We start from the raw sequence: 6,754 nt of genomic DNA on the forward strand, positions 1-6,754 counted from the left end.
ACTTCATCCCTCACCAAAAAAAAAAAAAAAAAAAAAAATTATAAAAACTTCATCAAATAAAATTTAACATTCATTTAAATTTGAATTAATAAAAATTTAATTTGATTATTAAATATTAGAGAGTCAATATACTAAAAAAGAATATTGAAGAAAATAAAAGTAATACTGACTTTATTATTTATTAATTTATCATTATTTCTACCAATAACACCAACAATTAAAGCTGCAATCCATATACGGAGTACAAACTTGCCAGGTAGCTTAGCCATTTTTTTCTGATGAAAGCTACCTACCATTGTACGAGGACATCATCCACCCAAAGAAAAAAAAAACCCCCACAAAAACACACCCAAAAACACACACACACACACACAAAAAAAAGAGATGATGAAAAGGTTAATTAGAAAAATTGAAATAATTTTGGAAGGAAAAGTTTTATTTTATTTTATTTTATTTTATTTTTCTTGAAGCAAAGTTACTTCATCTTTAAGAAAAATAAAATAAACCAACAATTGTTCATGACTATATATATATATATATATATATATATATATATATATATATATATATATATATAACCCGACCCAGAGAGAAGCGGAAGCAACTCGAAGGACGACCCGGGATAGGAGAGGTCCCAGCCCGGAGCGGCCTCTACCGGGGGTGGCTTCGGCTGGGGAGGCCTAAGCCTAGGCCAACCTCGGCCGAGGTGGGCTAGGTTGGTGTGGCCTCAGTCTAGGCGGCCTCGACCGGGGTTGCCTCGGCCCAAGGTGGGCACCTTGTGCGTTATGTGTGTGCACGTTGTCAAGGAGGAACCACCCGCCCGCCCTATTCTCATTGGGGCGATTAGGAGGAAGCTTTAGTATAAAAAAACTCATTATTGTCTTGATTAGGACATGTTCAATCATTACATTTACTTGTAATCTTCCTACAACACTATTATTAATACAAGAATTGTCCCCGCGACATATATTCATCGACTTTTTCCTTTTTATTGTTTATTTATTTATTCCTATTATTAGCGGGTTAAGTCATTCGGGCTACCCGGGTTATTTAATCCATATATATATATATATATATATATATATATATATATATATATATATAATCGTACTCAGGTGTGAATGCTTCGCCCAGGCGCGAAATAGGAATGAATTCTGTTCGTCCACGTGTCCAGATCTAATAGATGAGAAACACTGATTTTTTTTTTTTAAAACGCGGTGGCATTTTCGTAAATAATTGAACATCAAAGTGCAAGTAAAATGTATTATAGGTGCAAGTAAAAATTTACACTGAGCATCAATACTTAGTTGCACCTATAGTTCTAAGTAGTTGCACATATAGTTCTGAGTAGTTGCACACATAGTTATAAGTAGTTGCACCTAGGTGTATGAATGTTTGCGAGTGGTTTTCAGGGGTATTACTACCCGCTGAACTCAGATCAATGAATGTTAACAAGGCAAAATTACATGCACTTATAGGTGAAAGTAGGTGCACCTATAGTTATAAGTAGTTGCACCTATAGTTATAAATAGTTGCACATATAGTTATAAGCACACCCAGGTGCATGAATGTGCTTGCGGAAAGTGAAAGCTAACAAGGCAAAATTACATGCACTTATAGGTGAAAGTAGGTGCACCTATAGTTATAAGTAGTAGCACCTATAGTTATAAATAGTTGCACATATAGTTATAAGCACACCCAGGTGCATGAATGTTTGCGGAAAGTGAATGCTAACAAGGCAAAATTACATGCACTTATAGGTGAAAGTAGGTGCACTTGTAAGTGATTTTACTTGCCTTTCGATGTTCAATTATTTACGAAAATGCCACCGTATTTTTTTTTAAAGTTATTAGATCTGGACACGTGTCGCGTGCTGATTCGTTCGCATTTCCCTCCTGAGCACTTATTCGCACCTGAGTGCATCCATATATATATATATATCACTAGGCGCCAATTAATCGGCGCCTAGGCGCGATTTTTGCAACAGTGATATATATATATATATATATATATATATATATATATATATATATATATATATATATATATATATATATATATATATATATATATATATATATATATATATATATATATTAATTATGGTGTTGGTATAAATTAAGAAAAAACAAACAAAAATCCTTTATTATATTATGGACACCCTAAATTCCAAATCATTATAAAAAAAAAAAAAACAATTCAATTATTGTTTTAAATACACAAAAAAAAATATTTATTATTAGTTTACAGCTCCATCCATGTTAATTAGTCTTCTATTAATTCGACAGCAACACATGATGACATGACCAAATTCCCCTCGCTACACAAGTTCAATTCATAAATTATTATGTATACGTTTATAATAATAATAATAATAATAATAATAATAATAATAATAATAATAATAATAATAATAATAATAATGTTGTTGTTGTTGTTGTTGTTGTTATTATTATATATTATTATTATTATTATTTTATTATTATTATTATTATTATTATTATTATTATTATTATTATTATTATTATTATTATTATTATTATTATTATTATTATTATTATTATATCGTAAAAGTTAAAAGCCACTACTATACATAAACTACTATTACTGTTTTTCCAACATTATCGTTTTTAATGATGATATCATATAATGATATGATATCAATTTATTGATTTATAAATTGATAAACTAGCTTGCCCTAACTTAATTACTTTTTAATAGAATTTGTAAATTCTAATTGTAAACGAAGAGTTAACGTCAAGGCAAACTAGTGTATCAATACAATTGATATGCAATGTATTACAATCTGTATTTATTGAATATTTGTAAACTGATTAATTATCAGGTGATTTATTAATTAAAATTTTGTTAGATAATATAAAAAATTTGTACAATAAATTCGTATTTTTTAAAAAAATTGTATCCTTTACTAATATCATCATTTTGTTATATGAGACTAATTCAATCAATTAAACTTTATTTGATATATAGGTCCATTTTGAGACATCTTTCCTAAAGACATTGCTACACAGAAAGGTTTAGAGAGAAATTTATTTATTAAACTACAATTTTTATACATTGAAGTAATTATTTTTACAAAAATTTAATGCTTGGATATAGAAAATGATGATATGTTTCTTCTTTTATCTTATTATATCGCTTATTATATCCTTCTTAATATTCACTCAAAACTTACCAAATAATATTTAAAAACGTTGAAAAGCTTTGTTTTGTTAGCAACTGTAAGGTGCAGAGTTCAATCTTATTAAAGATTTTAAAAGGGGTAGCTATCTTGTAATTTACCTTATATTCACTACTCTCTAAAATAAGAGCAATGAGAGACCCTCAAATTTAACCTTAAAACTTAGGGTGTGTTTGGTTCGCAAATGAGAATCGAAATCGGAATCGGAATGATAATCAAATACTTAGTAATGGTAATGAGTTTTGGTGAAAGTATTTTGCATATTTGGTAGTAGGGTGGAATTGCAATGATTATCAATATTGATAATTGGTCGTTAGGTTGTGTATGACCCTAATACCCTATAATGGAAATAAATGTTTTAAAAATACAAAAAAAAAACAAAAAACAAAAAAAAAACAAAAAAAAAAAAATAAATAAAGACAGTTGATCCTAATAAAATGACATCCAAAGCATCAATATGAATAAAAAAATCAAAACAAAAATCTAAAAGTACTAATCCAAACTTAAAAATTAAATTACCAATAAGATTGAATGATACTCCATTTTTAATTTTAAGGAATGAGATTTTTAATTAGAGGAGTAATCAAATCTCATAGTTTTATTTTAAAAAGCTGTTAGTTCTCAGACTAGTCCTATGAGTTGATTGTTTTCTATTCCAAATTGTATTGCACATTTCGTTGCTTAAAGTTTAATGAAGTTTGGTTAAAATAAAAAAATAAAAAATTAAACACTAACTATAATTTTAATTCACATTCTTAATATGTAAACTCATAAACAAAACACATCTTTATAATATCAGAAAACATATAATTTTCCACCAGAAATTCTTAATCAAGTCATTGGGTGATTTGGGCCAGCGAGTTCTTAGTTATCAGCATTACAATATCATATTATAATTAAAATTCTTATTATAATATTTTGAACCTATATCTATGCAATAACATTGAACTGTTTTGAAATTAGCCCATCAATACTTGTTTGGATTAGTTCCATCTTATAGTGCATAAATACCTATATATATGATATGAAAAAAAAAAAAATTCTATAATATCATGCCACATTTATGCTACCAAAAAAATAAAAATAAAAGAAGTATGTAGATAATTTCTTCAGTAGGTGGATTTGGTTAGCAAATTTTTCAGTTTTTCTTTCAAAAAATAAAAAATAAAATCTTGTTTTTGTAATGATGATCACTTGAAAAACTTTGTTGGTTGGAAGGTAAAAAAATGAAAGTTCTTGTAATAAGCTAAGCCTCAACCTAAACTTCTTCAACATTTCAAAAAAATATTTTCGAGCCTTGAACAAAATTTGAGTCATTTACATTTTTGAAAGGTAAAACTTAATTCATAGAATCAACGGACAAATAGTCAACAAGAAATAGGGGCAGGGTCAACCCATTCCTCGCAACCTGACTCAGAAATGGCTTCCCGCGCAACCGCAAATTATGTCCTGGAAACGTGTTCACCATGAATGGTGAACACGAGTCCAAACGACACCGTTTTTACAGGAATTTTTTTTTTTAATTAATGTGCTGTTAACGCCGCGCGTTTGTTCAGATTATGAATTTTCTGTTATGAGATTATTAATGTACTGTAAATTCATAATCTCATAACAGAAAATTCATAATCGCATAAAAGAAAAACATTTATTAAATTATTAATTTTCTGTTATGAGATTATGAATTTACACATATGTAATTATGAATTTTCTATAAATTCATAATCTCATAATAGAAAATTCATAATTTCATAACAGAAAATTCATAATCATATACCAGAAAATTCATAATCTCATAACATAAAATTCATAATTTCATAACAGAAATTTATAATCTCATAAAAGAAAATTCATAATTTCATAACTGCACATTCATAAATCCATGCCTGCACATTCATAATTTATGAATGTTGAAGAAACTTGCGCGAAGAGAAAGTGAAAGCGCGAAATGTGAAAATGAAGAAGAAAAGTCACGCAATTAAAAATAAATAAATAAATAAAGATAACGGTGCACTGTTACCGTTGGGACCGTGTTCACCATGGATGGTGAACACGGTTCCATGGCATAACGATTGCCGCGCAGCAAGGTGGGCTGCACGATTCGCAGATCGCTTTACAAAAGAAAACACTACATTATGAAGTATAGAAGTAGTTGTTTTAATATCATCAACTAAACTACCAAACGCTGAATGAAAAGGTGCAGTGACCGAGATAAAGACGAAGTGCGGCTTCCAGTCTCTGTTGGTATGGTTGATGTCATGGAACACTTTCATATGCGCCCGGGCCGCTATACCCACGAACCCTTTGCTCACCTGGCCGGAGGATGAAGTGACTTGGAATAAGCTTTGGAAGAGGTCCATGTAAGGCTTGAGACGGATGGTGTGGCAGCAAAGCAAGAAGGAGAGAAGCAGGTAATGGGCGTTCGGAACCAACTGCCCAGGTGCGACGCCATAATGGTTGAGGAAGGATACGACGAAGGGATGGACAGGGAAGCGAAAACCGAGGTGCAGAGACTGCACGTGGATCCCGAAGAAGTGGGGCGCTGGGGTCGCGGTGACGATCCCCGACGGGGGCGGCCGGTGCACCTCGGCCGCGGGCCCAGCATAACTCTTGGCCTCCTCAAACTCCTGCAGGGAGGTCCAGCTGGCCAAAGTCGAGGCAGCAACAAGTGTCTCCAGTGGGGTGTACTGGACAGGGTCCTCATACGGGACCGCGAAGGGGTCCTCTAAGAGGGGAGGATGGGCGTCCAACGGACCCTCATAGGGCGTGGTGACCTCCTCGGAGGGGAAGTGCGCATGAAAAGGAGTAGGGGGGTCGTTAGTGTCATCAATGGGAAGAATGTGGGTGTCAACGGAATCTAAAAAATCGTCCAAAGAACCGGAGGAAGTGTACATATACCACCTAAACCTACGAGGTAAAAGAGAAGGGGTATGAGAACGGGGTGTGTTCGAAAATAAATAAAAAAAATAAAAAATAAAGGCGAGCTGGAGGACCTCGGCCCGGCCGAGGTCGAGGTCGGCACGACTTCGGCGTGGCAGGTCGGCACGCGAAGTCGGCCGAGCCCGGGGTCGGCACGGCCTCGGCGCGCGAGGTCGACACGACCCCGGCGCGATCTCGTCACGGGGGTTCGGCCAAAGCCGGGGTCAGCACGGGAGGTCGACGCGACCCCGGCTTGGCCAAGGCCGACCTCGACGTGGCCTGGGCATGGGAGGTCGGCCGGGGGCAGCAAGGTCGCAGCCTGCCGATCACCGTCGTGGCGGCGTCGCCGCGCCGGCATCGTAGCGGAGGAGCGTGGCGGAACTGCGGAGTAAGCAAAAGAAAGAGGGGAAGGTGCGGCGTACCACGCTCAGACCTGCGGCTCGGCGACGGGGCAGCTGGGGGTCGGTTGGAGTTCGGTGTCGCGCCAGGGCTGCCGCGGGGGGAGGGGAGGTCGCCAGAGTTGCTGCCGTGGACTCGCTGGAGCTCGGGACTCTGCCGGAACCCGATGGGGGGTCGCCGGAATTTTGTGAGAGGGGTGTGGTGTTGGAGTGGTGGAAAATGTAAAATGAAGGAAGG

This window comes from Ipomoea nil, unplaced genomic scaffold, assembly GCF_001879475.1.
Source record: "Ipomoea nil cultivar Tokyo-kokei standard unplaced genomic scaffold, Asagao_1.1 scaffold3238, whole genome shotgun sequence".
Classification (NCBI taxonomy): domain Eukaryota; kingdom Viridiplantae; phylum Streptophyta; class Magnoliopsida; order Solanales; family Convolvulaceae; genus Ipomoea; species Ipomoea nil.